Here is an 18506-nt window from a genome sequence, read left to right as displayed (position 1 = left end):
CAACTTCATCAAAGTCAAAACGATAACTCTGGGTCCCCATACTTACCCAAATTAGCTATTTTGGAACAAGCTATTGTCGAACTCGCTATAATGAACTAAGCCTTGATAAGCCGGGTAAACCTATATATATAAATATCTATATTATATAATCTATTCCATCTTTCTAACAGAAATATCAACATGAAAGATACAACGTTTGATATAAAAAAGTCTCTACATACGTAGAACGAACATATTGAGCGTCCTCCCTTTGACCATCAAAATATTATTTCAAATAAACTATATCTTCGTCGTTTACCTTTAAATCTTATTAAACAGTTTTAAATGTTATTTTAAACCTGACACTTACACTATTTACATTGTATATAGTAGTACAACCATGAGCAAAGGCCAACGAAAGGATATTTATTTTTTTACATCATACCGAAATACATTCTGGCAATATTAGGCTATATCCATGTATGTTTCGGTCAAGCTGTGAAACTAGGCATTCCATGAAATCCTCAAAAATATTGGTCATTTTGTGAAAGGACTTTTTCATATAAATGTTTCTCAAAATTACTCAAATTTTCAAGGATTTTATAAAATGACTAAAAAACAAGGACTCCTTATAATCCCAGAAAATTTAAATCATTTCGTAAAGTGCGTTAGTGAAACAGTCATTTTTTGAAATGACTATCATATTCAGGGATTTCATGAAAGGCATAGTTACACAGTTTGACTATAATATACATGGATATAGTCCAATATTGAAAGGATCTATTTGGTCAATTATAGGGCTTGTGTTAACATTTCCGAATTGAGTTGAGATACCCAAGAATGTTAACTATGGAGTATATTTTTTATTTGATTTATAAAACATAATTTGACCCCAATAGGACGTTTCAAATATAATCGATCAATTTAAGAAAGGATAATTATGGCTTGCTTTTGTGTTGATGTTTCACATTTATTAGAGTGTTCTATTTTTTACTTACTTTTTTGCCGATTCAGATGAAAGGTATAAAAAAAAGCTAATTGCAAACTTCCAAATCTTTTATACTATTTTTGACACGGTACTGGAATTTTAATGATGAAAATTAGGGTGGCTTATGTCTCATTTTTCTAAATTTAAACTTAGAGTAAAACTTAAATAAAACTTTTACAAAAAGATTCAATGAAAATCAAAAACGATTTTCATAGTTTAATTTTGTATAGCAATTCATAATTTTTATGCTTATTTGTTCCATAGAAATGAAAATATTTAAAAAAATAAAAATAGTTAATGGAAATTAGTTCAAGACTTTGTCTGTGACATTAAATTAGAGTTTGACTCAATACAAATATATATTTTTTTAGATCGATTTTTTATGGTTAACTTAATACCGATAAAAAATTAAACACTTAAAATATCTTATCAACCAACCAACAATATTAGAAATAGGAAATGGCATTACACTTAATGGGACTCTATTTTGTAAACTGAGCTTTCAATTTAAACAATTCAACCCTTGTATAGTAACGACATACACTCTTACATCCTTATATTGTATAAAGGCCTACATAAGTATATACCTATGTAATCTTACCCAATGTAAAATGTACACCTTTCTTTGGCATAAAAAAAAAATACATATTTATTATAATTATTTTTTGAACATGCAGAAAGGTTTCTTTTTTTTCCATTATATATATACATAACATTTTATCTAAAATACTTTTCATCCTGTTATCGTTGATTTCTTTTAAACAGCTACCTACTTTTTTTCAATTTAATTCATAAGAAATGGGCAATGTACAGACATACGTTAAACACTTAAAATATCTTATCAACCAACCAAAAATATTAGAAATAGGAAATTACGTTACACTTAATGGGGCTCTATTTTGTAAACTGAGCTTTCAGTTTAAAGAATTCAACCCTTGTATAGTAACAACATACATCCTTATATTGTATAAAGCCCTACATAAGTATATATATCAAATAACTAAATTATTAACAGTAGACAAAAAATATGTTTCATTGGATGTCTATTCCTTTTGAAGATTATGTACACCTGGAGTTACCTCACCTTTGAGTTATAGATGTGTAGGGACATTTGATTTTTATATATCATTTCTTTTCCCTCCGTTCCGGTGGACAACCCCCCCCCCCTCCCCCCTTCTCCACTGTTTTTCTTGCTCCTTTCTTTCTTTTCCTTCTCTGAAAAAAAACTACTATTTTTTTTCTTCTATTTTTGTTATGTGAGTGTTTTTTATTGTATGCAGTTCTCCGTCGTCGTTCAACTCGTCTTCTAGAGCCATCCATTTAAGAATAAATACCACGAATTTGGAATCCAACTCAACTTTTGACGGAGTCACAAAAGTTATATTTGAAACTCCCCTTTTTATAATATGTAAAAACGTAATCATTTTAAATTTACACATCCGGATTGTGAACAGGAAAACGCAGAGTGGCATTCAAAGAATCATTACATTTGGGGGAAGGGAACAGGTAAGAGCATATTTCTGCTTATTGCTATTATTACACGATTCAATAGCTGTAGAATGCTTAGTCATGATGGTAGTAGTGAATTTATAGAAGGAAAAGGCATTTATTGACTTCAGGGTATGTAAATTAGATACAAAGTATGTATTTTATTCTTTGACACCTTTTTCTTATTTAGAAAAGGCAAATAGACTTTCATCCGTGCTACTTAGTTCTAACTCAAACTCCTTTTGAACTTCTGATATGTACAAGAGGGCAAAAAAGAAGTTTATGGCTTAAATAGTGTATATACATAAATATATAAGATTATAAAAATATATTTCCCTTTGACAAACATCATCTTTCTTTATTTATTTAAATCATCATTCATTTTCAATTTATGAGGATATTTAATACGTAGTTAGTAGTTACTGCTGAAGGATTCAACTTTAGTGCAATAAAATAAAAGCAGAACCCTTGAATAAATATTGACTTTACTCCCCCCTCCCTTCCTCTTGGGTACTCACACACACACACATTAGTAATACATAGGACAAAGTAAATTGGATTTTGTGTATTTGGTAGGTTGTAGAGTCTATCAGGTCCGGTGATTATGTCTTCTTGTTTCTACACATTACATTTTATTACACTTCATCCCATCTTCGTCACATTTAGTCTCGTCTTTATTTTAGTAAATGAAACGTAAAAAAAAATGTTTTGTTTTGTCTTGCAAAAATAATCGTTGAGGAATACATTTCATTCGGTCATTGTTGACGAGATAAACGCTGATTGGCGACCTTCTAGACTCTTAAGTTACCTTCATAATTATGAATCTACTCGTATGTATTAAGGATATTCCGCTTAAATAAATAAATGAGCTTTATTCGTTGTTATTATTATTTTTTTATAAAACTAATGCTCACTTTGATTTTTTTTTTACATCTAAAAATGTAATCTTTATTACCTTAAAAAATTAAATTTCTGTTTTTGGACGGAAAAATGATTCGAATGGAAGAAGTGCTAATCCCTTCTCCAATATCTTTCCAACTTTACCTTTCACAAGATAAATTATTGATGATTCTGCTCATTTAATGTTTTGTATATTAATAAGTAATACATATTTTGATTAAAAATTCGGAACATCCATTTGAGTCAAAAATAAACAAAAACTACGCATAGATCTAATTTATTTATATATTAAGGCGAAATATCCTTGAAGGAAAATGGATTTAAGGAGAAATAGTTTAAGGTTAAAGTACCTTCGTACCCCTAAAATATAAGTTCATGCACGCAAAAATTAATTAACATTAATTATTTTATAAATAATTTTAAAAAGAGGCATCCAAGTTACATTAAAAAGCGTTTTAATATTATTACTTTATAAAATGTAGATATGATTGAAACAAGTCGCTCTAAGCTTTTAGAAAAATATGTATTGAGAAGTCTAGTCATTCAAATAAAAATTGAACATTTAGGACGTAACTATATATTAATATATTTTTTAAGTTGAGTGACTTCATCAAGTACTGAACTTTATAAGTTTTAGGACTGATATTAAGGACTGAACTGGACGGGACTGCAGTCTTCAGGCCTAAATAAGGACCAACACAACACATCTCGTATGCATATAAAGAAAAGCAAAAAGGAGGAATATTGTCTTTTTCTAATTTGCTGTCCGTAAAGAACAGAACCTGAACCTTAAATGTTGAAATGGTTGGAAATGATAAGAGATCAAGGAGGATCAAATGATACAACTGTTTCTGTCATATTATACTTTGTTTCAATTATACCCCGATAACGACTATTACTTTCTATTATTATTTAGCGATAATAATAATAATAAAGTTATTTTCGTTTCAGCAAACACCTTCCCTCATCTTACAAGTAAATTAACAATACCGTCTCTGAAATCTACTTTACAAAAATAGTAATATTTACAAGAGTATTTTCATTTTTAAACTTTATTAATTACGCAATTTAAAAAAAAAAAATACTTTAAAAATCATGTCCTGTATGTTTATGTAAAATAAATCAATAAAAAAAGTGTTAGATTCAATTTTTATTTGGTGTGTTAATCACGAATATGTAACTATTATTTGTTTAGGTACTTTTTTAATGTCTAATAATCAAAATATAATCATTTTTTATTTTGTCTTTTTAAATTAATATTTCAACAGGGTTGCGAAATTTAATAAAATTTGTTTTGTTTTTTCCACAAAAAGACTTTATTCGTTTAGAGAAGTTACATATATAAATAAACATTTTAGTTCACAATTAAATCCCAAAACAAAAGTCAATACAACAATTAATTAGCTAGGTGAGTCAAAAGATAACAAAAATTCCGAGTTTATCACATTTCATAAAAGTCGTCAATCAAATAAGTAAAAGGATTTGGTTGAAAGCAAATAAATAAAAATTATTAAAATAAGAACTAAAACAAAAATAGCTTCGTACGACTAAAACAAGAAGGATAGAAACATAAATAAATACAATACCATACCGGGTCGCAAGAAAGGGATACACCACAACAATAGATTAATTTTTCGAGGTATAGTGATTGTAATTTGTAAATTACAGTTGTTTCAAGCGACAGCTGACTTTTTAAGCTTACTAATGTATTGCAATCGCCTCTATCGCCTCTTTACTTAAAGGATAAATTTAAGCAAAAAGAAATCAGATTGCTACTTTGATTTGTGCCTGCCACAGGGTACCTGAAATCGTCAAGATTGTTGGGATCGAGAGAGATACCGTCGACAGGATCAGAAAGCTCATGAAAGAGGGGAACCCCTTAAAATCAAGTCCAGTACTGGAAGGCCGGCCAAACTGACCCCAGAAATGGCTAAGAAGGCGTTTGTGGACAAGCCCACCCTGTTCATGGCCAAATTTGCCAAAAAGAAGTCAGTGGCTCCAATGACTCAACAGCAACAAGATGCATGTTTGGAACGGGCCAAACTCATCCTAACGACCTTAAACATCATGGCAACCGTGTGCCCTATTCTACTGGAAGACGTAGGACGCCTTGATCGATAACTTGGACATATTGAAGACCAAGGTACTCCCGCTAGAAGACGAATTTCCAATTAAAAACACGAAATTTTAATTTTTTACAAAAAATATGGTCATTTTAAGCCCTTTTTGACTTTAATGTGAGTACGTAGTGATGGATTAAAAATAGTTTAATTCATATGCAAAAGCATGACAAACTATTTTTTTTAAAAAATACAGTTCTTGCAAGAGCATTGAGGAATGTACATCCTGAAGATGTTTGAAATTGCACAGTAAATCGCTTTCCATCTTTGACTTTAGAAATTGAACCTATGATATTCTTCTTCCACAATATGGGCAGATCCAATATTTTTTAGAACTTTTCGCATATTTTTTCAACTTATACCTTATAATTTAATGCAAGAGATATTCAAAATCCCTTGGAATGGACATAATGTGATTGTCTGCGGCTCTCTTCAGTGGATTTTAAAAAAGACCATAGTTGAACATTGAGGGGTTGCTCAAATTGTGAAAGGAGGTACTACCCCTGGATAAGGCTAACCATTCTAACTGTTTGGTTCAAAGAGATTTTTAAAGTAAAACCGTTTTTTTACACCAAATTAATGGTAGAGGTGGATGAAAATGACGGTGTTCCTTTCCAAATATTCACATGTGCTGCCACTAAAGGTGGAGATAATTCTCCCAAATGAGCATTTATAAAATCTGTTCCCAGCATAACCCAATTGTAGACCGGGTATTAGGAATTAGTAGCTCGCCACTCAGTCTCTGGATGTCTTAAAATGATAATTAGAGTTTTTTTGATAGATTTTGGGTAGTATTTTTGGAAAAGAGATAGTCAGTCCTCTTCTCACAAAAGATTTAGGTCGCTTGATAGAAGGTAAATAGATCCTATGAAATAACTTATTAAGCCAGGACTTCTTCTTCAATTGCGTTCTCAGCGAGTCAGAGAATAGTTATTGACTTATAGAGTATATTAGGAAATATTAACTCCTTAATATTTTTCTTTTTAATTGATTTTTTTTTAAATAGTATAAAAATAATTTTGTCGCCTTATATAATCCCCACATTGTACAATAACAGTGGTGAAGGCCGATGTAGTGGAGAGTTTTACTTGAAGTTATCCATCGTAAAAATCCAGGTAATATGCTGTAACAAAGAGTGAGCAATTATTTTCCTTCGATATTAAAGAAATCGAAACCCCAGAAAAATTGGTTGTATTGCAATGAACCCATATTAAAAGAAAACCTGGTTACATCTTGGTCCTTATATAAAAAAGTTCAACTAAACAAATTATGTAATGATAATAAAAGAGTCCACTTTACAATTACGATAGGTCGTTTGTAAGCAACTATCTCAGGTAATTAAGAAATTAGTCTCTAAAACTTAAATTATTATATTAGGTACTTTGTCATATTTTCCCCCTTTCTTAACACTTCCATGCTTTGGATCCAGAGCCAATCATTCCATTTTAAAGTTTTACTCAATTAAAGCCTTGAATAATAAAGTTTCTCAAAAGTTTTCTATTCTACTTTTATGGAAAAATAACAGTTATCAAAAATTAACGTACAAATACTGATAATTTGAAGAATGCCTGGGAGGAAATCTGCTTACCTGTCATAAACCTGTATTAAATCAGCTGCAGGTAACTGTGAAAGGAAGGAAATAAACACAAATCTTATTTTCAGATAGTAAGGACATATAAGCTGGAATTGCTCCAATTTCTATCCTGAATTCTACTCCAAATCCAGGAAGGATTTACGCTTATAACTCCCGAGAAATATCCGTCTTTTATAAACGCACGCTCTAGTTATTACCTTAAACATAGTTGTTCCCTTCTCAATAATTAAATAATAATAAAGTAGCTTTGGAAAATAAGAAAGCTTGTTTAAATTACTTACAAGAAAAAGCCACTCCCACTTTTTAGGACATACTTTATAGACTTCTGTAAATAAGGCTATATAATAAATTGGACCTCATGGAAATGTTTCTAAAGTAGCTCTGATTCATATACATATCCGTGTACAAGATACAACTTACTAGTCAAATATTACAAGTTGCAATTAAAAAATGAGATGAATAATTTAGAGTGTTTATTATAAGGGTAATGCATTGGGTTGTAAATATTTTTGACATATTTGTTGAAAATTACAAACTGAAATGTTTTATTTTGCATATTGTAAAGTTCACATATAGCAGGGTTATATTACTTATCATAAATACATAATTAATTTGAATTCTTAATAGATCATCAAGGAAATGATAACGTCAATTAATATCTGGTAATTAAATGACTGATGTTTTAATTAAACAAAACGTAGTGAGATGTAAAATTACAACTTGTACAATTTGCTGCTGCAAGTAACAACTTGTACACAACATATATATGGAAAAAATACATGGATCGTTCATTTTCCTCAATCTCCATGGAGCATCATCATATGAATGAATACTACATTAATATTCTATAACAGTATCACATTGTTTAATTGAGTGGCTGAGTGGTTATTTGGCTCTTTTTTCTTTTGAGTATCTAATTAGGGAAAAAACAAATTGGCCTTTATTTTTATTTTGTCCAATTAACTACAGCCATTGAATTTATTTTTCAACATATTTTGAGTATTTATTAAATAGTATTATTATTATTATAATTAGTATGAAGCAAAACTAACAACATTTAATTATTCATAGTAATACAATTAGTTTTTTTAAATTTTATTAGTTTGCTTGAGGGGGTAAACAATTTGTAAAGGAATTTTGAATTCTTTGAGCAAAGTCAAAGTTTAAAGTTTATGGAATATATTTCAAAGATACAATTACTATTACGGATCACCAAATATATGTATTATCTACTGTTCCAATTAACGAGGGACTCAAATCTCATTTGAGATTACATACTTTTGTTTTTTATTAAGCAAACTTTTTATTTGGCTAAAAGATGTGATATGTACTAGAGATTTCATTTTTTTTTTTTTTTGGTACATCCCAGAGAGTATTTCTTCTGAGTGCTCAAAATTGATGAAGTTTCTGGAATGTGTAGAAGCACTACATCTCCAAGTGAATATTTGGCTTAAATACTTGTTTATTGGTTCACATGAATATCTCCATATCCAAATTCTTCTTCTTCATTTTTTGTAATAGTCGCGTGATATACATATATTGAGCAGTCATTTAATACGCGTTGGAAAATATATACACGCTTGATGCTATATAAAAAACGCCTGCAAGATTTTATTAATACTGAATCACTGAATCATACATATAAATAAACTTTGTTTTATTAATATAGATATATATGTATGAGACGTCATTTATAAAAAACTGTCTTATTATCAATGATGAAAATCTAGTGTAGAATGGGCATGTTTAAAAAAAAGTATCTAAAAGTCAATATGGTAACGCTGGCAATTTGAAAAATATTGTGGGGGTGAGAAGGAATCATATTCATGAGGTGTCTTTACATCAGCTAGACAAGAGAGAAAGGAGAAAAGGATATAAACAAGGACATTTGCTAGAATTACTCCGATGTCGATGCCCAATTCTACTCTGGATCCAACAAGGACTTATAATTAAAACTCTGCAACAAATCTTCTTGGTTACGCTCCGTCTTTTATGAGCGCATACGAATGTTCACTCAGATTTTGAACATAATTGAATCTATTTAGGAAAAGATGTTCACTACTCAAGAATTAAATAATAATGACGACTGCTATGGAAAAGAAAATGTCTTCTATACATTACAAATTAACGGGCCAGCTAAAAAAACAAACATCGGATTTACATAATAACTTAATATATATATAAGCTTTTCCATTGTTAGATTATTTCACTCCAGAAGCTGTTTTGGAAATATATAATTTTTTTTTTGAAACAGCTCGTGTGTATACAATTCCAAATTTTATGGAGTGAACGGGGTATAGGTTATAAGTCAGAGCTTTGATTTCAATTTTTAAGTTTAGAAAAACTAATCAACTCAAGTCCCATATACAATATATATGGCAACAAATATTTCAGTATGTACACGAAGCCGGCCTTTTTTTTTTCACCCGAAAATATATTCTTTGAAACTTACATATATAATAAAATTGTCATTATACACATCAAGATTCTGAATTGATTAACAGATTTCTTCCTCGTGCGAATGCAAAACTTTTTGAATCCGAATCAAATAAATCCAACGTCATTTTGAAAATGTTACCTTGTAATCAGGGCCTCAGTAATCTCAATTCTGTACAATAAAATACTTGAAATTCAGGACGTATTTTCTTTATTCCATAATAAAAAATTCATGTTTTAAAGAAATGAAAATTATGGCTAAATTAAAAACCAAATTTAAATTTGTCCTTCACTACGAATAATATCAAGAAACTGCTTTATCAAAGAGTTAAATCTGAATTATTTTTGGCTATTACATGAATATAAGTATTATACATACGCATTGTACATGTTTATATGAATTAAAGAAAAAGAATTACTTAGCATATCTTTGTTTCTTGGTCTAAATGTACGTCATAATTTTTTGATAACTCCACAATAATGTGAAAAAAGTGAGCAATAAAAAGTCCCAACTTTTATTTAACATTCCTCCTCTCCTTCTTCTTTAGAATAGAATTTATTATCAGATTTTATAAACTAAAAAGGCCCGTACATGAAACCCAAGATTAGGCATATATCAATTGAATAATGGTGTAGTATGACCTCTAACTTTGTGGCAAAAATGTTAGACGCAATTTTTTTTCTTAAATAAGTTTTAACTTATCGTAGACATTGCCAAATTATCGCTTTTCAACATCTCATCTGAGCTTTACAGCATAAAATTAGGATCAATTTAAATATATTTAATTACCTTACTACCTCTTAGCCTCAAAATCATTATATCAATCTTCCTTAATTACTCGAAAATATAATTGAAAACCCTCTACTCAGGTCTTGAAATAGAAAGTCCTTATAATGTATAATAGAATTTGTGAAGAATTTGGTTACTGTATGTCGTAGGATACTAATTGTCCATGGAACAACTCGGATTTGTAGTTCATTTTTTTCTTTATTTTCTTGGCAAAATGCTATTAGGTTCCATTAAAAATTCAGTGCGGAAAGAATAACAAAGCTGACCAAAACATAAAACTAGAACTCAGCCAATATAATAGCAAGCCAATTAAATGGATTTAATATTGTTTGATTAGCCAAGTCCGTCATCAAGAAAATAAGACTGAATCTACGATTTAAAAATTATGAGTAATTCTGAGAAAGCATTTTTCAATGTTTTTCCTCTGCAATGGTATAACAATGAGAAAAATTATACAGCTGAAAAAATGAGCAGGCTTAGGCTTTCGTTTGAATATTTTTGTTGATTATATTAAAAATTAATTTACGGTGAAAAAATCACTAGAAAATTGGCTGATATTAGGACATAATTTTAAGGTAAATCTATAAATTTTGAGCAACTATGTTTTTTGGTTTTTTTTTTGTATAAAAAATAAGAAGCTTTTGTTAGAACTACTCTCAAATATTTTTGTATGGAAACAATACAATCATAAGGTCATACTTATAATTACAAAATTTTAACATCTTTATTTTCTCTAACTTTTTATTTGCCGGGCCAATAACCAAGAAAAAGAGAAATGATACATCCAATTTCATTAAAAATTCAAATATACCCATAAATTGGATGTCACGTATTCAACACACACCTCCCCCACCCGACCCCCTACATCATGAACCATCTATAACTTTGTAAGCCCACATGTCACCAGTTTTGTTGACGTCAAATACGAATCACTTCTAAGAAAAACATAAGTATTTAAATATAAACAATTAACTTCCTTTATTAAATAACCTCCAATTTGTGGATTGAAAAGATATCGTGAATAAATAAAAATTTATATATATATTCCTACGATCGTCCAAATAAATATGATGCAATACTCCAGGAGATCAAAAAGAGACTTTACGCAATATAAAAATATACGTTCGTTAAATAGCCTCACATTCCACTCCCATCTTTTGTATTCATTTCATCATTAAGAAGTTCATATAGGTGGATTACCATATATATTATGCTTGTACACGTAATGTATATCTAAAAACTTTTCAATAATCTTCAAAAACTCTGATTATCAAAATGAAAAAATTTGTGATTTAAAATGTGTATTCTTTTGAATAGAAAAAATGACATGTTAGTAATTTTGTGCTTGAAAGATTTAATTAATCATGGCATTTTCTCCTCTCCCTCAAACATAAAATATTTTAAATCAAAAATCATCTTCAGTTTGATAGGGAGAGTTTTAGACGTTTATAATATGGAAAGTCTCTAGAAATAAATTGACTATACAATATACGTGTACACGTATTATTGATGTGGTAACCCACCTTAGCAATTGTATCTTTCTAATTTTTTTCACGCAAAGATACTGCAGACCTTCACGTTTGACCACAGATGGTTTTTATTTTGTAGATATTTTGAATGTATGTATATAGAGACTGGCCAGTAGTAGAAAGGGGCAAAGATTCGTTATGAAACCTCATCTAAAGAAAAAAGGCTTTATTGCTTGTCGTTACGAGATATACAATGTACAAATTACATATACTTGTATATACATATCTTCTTTTCTGCTTCTTCATTACACGTCAATATAATTTTCTATGATTGATTAAAAGGGTTTTATAAGGGGTTCACTCTATCTACATATGTACAGTATATTATATATATATACTTTGACAAGCTATTTTATTAAATTAGTTTTTATTTTGATGAGTATTGACATCAAGGATTTTTAAAAAGCTGTTTTTAGAGAACAATTTTGTTTATTATACATACATATGCCATAAAGATTTTTTCTTTAACAAACTATAATTAACTTTCTCATATCTATAAAAGAAAAATAATACAACTTTTATAATACCTAGCTTTAAAAAGTACATTTCTCAATTAATAATAAAGTTTTTTATAAGTAATATCATATACATATAATGATTTAACAGTTGTTGAGCAAGAAAGATACAAAGCATCATCCCACCAATTGTATTAAGAATCAAATCTTTTATCAACATAATTGTCTTTTCATAAGCAATTATAATTGCAATTTCAACCTACAATAAATTTTGTATCCCTTACAGATACATCTACCAGAACATTAAAAATGCTTATATTTTTTTTCTTCAGCTGTTGATTTCTCTGCTTTATGATATTATTGGTGTTCTGAACGTTGATTTTGAATTACAATTATATCTTGCGATACTTTAAACATATTCATACTCAGTGTCGTTGCTATCCCCCTTTTTATTTGATAAATTATAAAATTTTATCATATGTTAAGGGTGGGATTTTAAATCCGGAGCAAGCTTAGCCTTCAATATCTTGGCAACCCTGATGTATATATTTATGAAAGAGTGACCATCAGATTTAAATGACAAAAAAAGTACAACATTCTTGAGATGCCTTCCGAATACGAACGCTGTGCAGCCATTATTGTGGGCCTCCGTGCCGGTTGCACGGCCAATGAGATTATTTAGTTTACAAAGCATCCCAAATAAACTGTTTCTAATGTTGCTAAGGCTTTTAAGGAGTCTAATTGACCGGTAACATCTGTGAGGAAGACTCATGATCGTTTTGGGCTTATAACTAATCATAAATTAATGAACTCCTTGAACTACTATGTGTCTTGGAAAGTAACCGTGCACATAACAATGTTGACTCCTTTCATGCTTCCATCATCGAGGCAGAGCCCGACATGGACAAGGAGTTTCTTATCAGTTTTTATTTATTTTATTACTCATAATTTTTTGGTATAAGTCCCCAAATGATTAAAGTTAGCGACACCTTTACGACACTTCTCTCATTTTTCCCAAATAAGAGAAGTCAATAAAGATTCTACCCAATGTATTTCCATATAGGGACATTATGACAAGTGTCTTCCCTCCACTTTTCCTATGGTCGAAGGAGTGTGATGATGTTATCTAGATCTTTATGTCAATTTTTGAAGGACTAATTATCATTTCAAGCTCCATTCTTTAATGTTTTGATCTTGTTTTGTAGGCCAAGATCAAAGCAACTTTATCACAATCCCCTTTTTCTAAAAAGCAATATTTTACTTTGCCATGGCCCTTCATGTCCCGAAAAGAAATGTTTATTTTTTAATATTCTCGAGTACCTAATATTTAGATCTTGTAATGTTCTTGTCTTTATCCGCTCCATATTCTTGATCTCGTGTTAGTCTTGGATTTTAAAGTCTTCCTCTTGTCTAAGGAAGGATGAGCACACATTCATATATATATAGATTAATTTATAACTTTATCATATACATTTACCACACCTTGAGGCAAAAAGATACCAACGACCAGATTCGATATTATTCGAGTTACAACAAAATACTATCATTGATTACATTTTAAGATAAAATAAATTAAAATTTACTTAGCATACTTATTTGTAGAAATACAGATTGACTACTTAAAACTTGACTAAATGTCAAATAAACGTTTTTTTATACATATAGTACAGAAAAGACAGCTCAAAATCAAATTGTGATATGTTTAAATACTAAATTTGGCTATATTTTTTTATTCAGTATGTCCTCCTTGACAAGCAATAGCAGCCTTGATTGACAGTTCTTGACGTTGAAGGCTGTGTCCATGGTGTACAATGCTGTCCTGATGACAGCTCGAAGAGAATCCATATTTAGATATGAGGATCAGTAGACACCTTTCTTTAAGATGCCTAATCTGCAAAAACCAAGGGGCTGAGGTCAAGGCTGTAGGAAGGTCATATGGACCAGAAGTCAGCCATTGCTTACAGAAATGTAAGATTATAAGATTCCGAATACAAATTTCAAAACATTTCCCATCCTCATTGGACTTCTTGATGTTATAGGAGGCAATCCAAATAAAGATTCCAACGGTATATGTATCCTTCTTGGGGCCAACATTCCCGTAGAGGAGTTTGCAATTCCCTCGCATGATAAAACTGTTCTAAAATTGTAATTAATTGTTATTTCAAGTTTTGGTTCCTCACTCAGTACATAAAAAAAAATTTCAATAGTTAATCGAGATTCACTAACACAAGTAGGTACCCTTTTTTTTAGTAAATATTAGATAAACTAAATACGTAATTTAAAAAAATATTATTATTATAATGATAGAAAGAGAGTAAAGGAGATTAATCTTTATATTTTCATCAAAGTAAAGTTATTAAAATTCAAAGAATGAAAATATTCTTTCGTGAAAAATTATATACTTTTTCTTTCTAAACTTTTATCCATGTACAGATTGTAGAAAGATAGAAAATATAAAGAGAGAGCAGAAGAAAAGATAGATGTAATTATGATTGAGTATGGTGAGTTAACACGAAAACATTCTGGAACAAAAATCAAATAAATTGAAAAATGTGCAATTTATTTTTTTACATCATTTTAAATGTACCCCAACATATCATTTATCTATTTTAGTCAATTATAGGCTTTATATTTAAATTTATAGTATAAGTTGAGATACTCAAATATTTTATCTATTTTTTAAAGCCTCCACTTGATTTGTGATACTTCATTTAGACCCAATATAGCCTTTCAAATCAAATCTATCCATTTCAATCTTTTTCAATGTGATAATGGATTCTTGCTATTTTAAATGTTGTTTATGTGATCTCCAAATCATTAACTATAATAATGCATTGGTATATATTAAGGATAGTTTGTCGGAGAAGACAAATGTCATTCGGACTCAATTTAATATATTGACAGTTCACACGGTTATGAATATCCCTTCTAATAGTGATATAAGGAGTGGTCTGTATTAAAGGTCATTTTATAGATTTGTAGATTTCAATTTAGACTAGATTTTTTTAGCTTCCAAATAGCTTATATTATGACAAAAAAATGGAATCAACCTCGTAAGAAAGATGAGCAATGCCATTTTATGCGGCTGTGTCCATTTTTTTACTCGTCATACAGTGTTATCTATATCTCAGCTTTTATAATGGGTAAACACACAATCTTAAAAAAGATAGACGTAAAATGCTCTAAAGCACATTTTAGAATACTTCAATGCTATTTAAGTACATAATTTTGGCCGAAAACGGCAAATTTAGAGCCCAATTTTTTGAGCAAATTTCGAAATGTAAAGCTACCAGTATTTTAGTTTAATCTCAATCTTCTATAATCTTGATAATTGGTAATATTTTTTGATCGTGAACATGGTGTAAATCATAAAAATTTAGCTTAACCCAATTCCTATGATTAATATCCTTAACCCTCACTAAATGATCTATGCAGTGTGTTCCATCTATGTTTTAATCCAAGTAAAGCTCTAAATACAACTGAAGTTGACCACAAATGTCTCACAGTATTACCACAATGTCATTTTGAGAAATGATAATAGAGTCTTGTTGTTCTTCATTTGATATTAGTTCTTTTGTAGCTATGGAAACATAATTTTTCAGCGACCCATTATCTCTATTTGCTTCATCTAACATGGTGATGAGGTTGTATCTAATTGGGTTACTTAGTTCACCTTATACAGTGCAGATTTAGCAATCATATCTCTTGGATTATTTACTCGTTGGTGCTGGAGGTCTTACCTAAGAAACTGCCATAATTATTTAGAAGCATTATTCACTATCAAATCCTTTAACTCTTAACTCCTTTAAGGAAGTTGCCGACTCTGCATTTCTTAACCAGATATCAAGTTGATGGATATTTTCTTCTTCTTGATGTTTCTTCCTTCATTCAGTTTCTGTATGATCAAATGTCTCCATTATTCCAATGTCATTTTTTTCAATTACTTTTGCAATATGAGAGTATAATGATATTAATTTCCAATCTTGTATATTGAATTACAATGTTAATTTTCAGGAATTCGGGAAAATAATGTGCGTGGCAGCTATAAAATGATAGTTCAGGACAGATATTTATGAAGATCGAACTTATACATTCCAAAATGTTTCTTAACCCTATATGGACCAGTGTTCTTCCAGATGTACGCCAACAAAATCCCTCATATAACTCATGTTTATAGTCTAATTTCTATTTATCTGTGTAAACTTACTCAAAAGAACAGCGAATTTTAGAAAACATGGAATGAAGATTTCAGAAATTTTGAATTCAAGGGAAAATTTCTGAACTTTTCTTTTTGGGCCCATCAAAAGGGGTAGAAAGGCGACTAGTGGAAGAAATTGATTTGAGTTATTTCAAATTTTTAGCATGATTTGCAAAATGGATGGGAAGATAAAACTATTTACAGAAGAGTCGTCTTATGTTGTATCTGTTGTCAATCAATTATTCTAATTAAGAGCTGTACTTTTAATAGACTCAACAATTTTACAAAGCTTTTAACTTTCCAGTAACATCCGGCATAAAAAGCCTCACATTGAGATGATCATCCAAACGAGAAATGTCTAGATAGGTTATATGGAAGCTAAACAACCCAGCCTAAATTAAAATAAAATTTTGTCTAATACAGCCTACTCAAAGTAATATAAACATAATTTTTCCCTTCGACATTCATGGATGTATTATATTGTAAAAAATGGTCTATAATATGAACATAATCTATTTTACTAGCATACTTTAAAATAATAAATTCAATGTATTTTTGTCCGTTGTGGATTTTTCTACTATTATTCTCATTATTAGTATTGTGAACATTGATTGGTTGAATTCCAATTAGTTATTGTTCAGCTGTTAAACATGCCATACTTTTAAATAAAGAATGTTTAAACCTACAAGACTGAAAAGGAAAGAGAAGAAAAGACGGTTCAAATAAATAAAGTAAACATAAAAATATATATATATATATATATGATTTATGTTCAGTATTCACGTAACTTCGATCAAAAAATTTAGAATATACCCTTCGTATATGATAAGGTTTATATATTTTTGTTTTAAAATAACTAAAAACCATTTAGAGCATAATTAAGATTTAGATACTAAGAACTATAGTTTTAATTAATAGTTTATGTTTTTGGTTTCTTCTGAAGAAAAATACATTAACCTAACCGAAACGTAGAATTGGATTAAAATACATTACATAAACCTTTTTTAGGGTTTAAAATCATCATAGTTGAGAAGTGGAGTCATTAGTTTGGAAATAATTGATTTATACTTTTATATGCATACAGTTCTTAATGATCAATGCCTTTTCAGCTGTTCCATAATTTAATGACTAACACTTTTTGAATTTGTCATTGCGAAATTCAGTTTCTGATAAATTAAAAATTATAGTTTGCTTTCCTTATAGTTAATAATGCATTTCCTCATTTTTTTGATTATTTTTAAATAAAAGCTATATTTCCATAACATAATATGTTATTGTACATGTTATGATTCAAAAAATATTAACTATATTTGATTCAAGTTTGGCATTCGTTTCTCAGACAGCTTTATTTATACATAATAAATATTTATAACTGGTACATGATTCCGAGGGATTTTGTTGAATTTTTTCTATTACAACGGCAGAGAGTTTTCTTCAACCGTCAATTCATCAAAAGTATATTGCTCACATGTTTGATCCATAAAAGTGCCTTATTCACCATCTCTATTGAATGAATATGCAAAGTTCTTGGAGTATGAATGACAAAAGGAGGTTTGAGTTTATTTCTTGTTAGATCTTTTTCTACTCTATTTGTATTTGATGAAAGTTTTCAACTATTCATTCTCTTCTTATAATCGAAAAGAGCTAGAACTACATTATGTGTGAATAGTTATCGTCCTTCGAAAGGTGGACGAAGAAACATGTTCTAACCAAAATGAGTCTGCAACAGGTGTTGTTGTTTTTTTATTCGGGTAAAAATTGAATTTAAAAGAAATCCTTATGTTTCAATGCATTAAATAATACTCCGTAGGAGTAAATTTGGGACGTCCAGTAACGCTAAGTCACAACATTGACCTTTCGGATAGGAAACCATTCTTTGAAGAGTAGAGCCTGAAGTTAAATCCTGGGATTCACACTCATTCACTGAAGGTAAAATACATCAGTCATCCCCATTATAATAAGATAAATTGAATAGATTTTATAATGGATGTTAAAAGAAACTATAAAGTATAAACTGCGCAAGAGATGA

The 18506-nt window shown here is 29.6% G+C and overlaps 1 protein-coding gene across 1 annotated transcript in view; it reads left to right on the top strand.

Moving 5' to 3' along the window:
* Window positions 1-2221: 2221 nt before the first annotated feature.
* LOC121128016 (glutamate-gated chloride channel) overlaps window positions 2222-18506 on the top strand; it is an 80579-nt gene continuing 64294 nt past the window's right edge. The window contains exon 1 of the mRNA XM_040723594.2: window positions 2222-2473. The gene's annotated coding sequence lies outside the window, so the exon portion shown is untranslated. The remainder of the gene's footprint in view (window positions 2474-18506) is intronic.

The sequence above is a fragment of the Lepeophtheirus salmonis genome, chromosome 13 (assembly GCF_016086655.4).
Source record: "Lepeophtheirus salmonis chromosome 13, UVic_Lsal_1.4, whole genome shotgun sequence".
In the NCBI taxonomy this organism is placed as follows: domain Eukaryota; kingdom Metazoa; phylum Arthropoda; class Copepoda; order Siphonostomatoida; family Caligidae; genus Lepeophtheirus; species Lepeophtheirus salmonis.
This window is presented reverse-complemented; position numbering and strand designations above follow the sequence as displayed.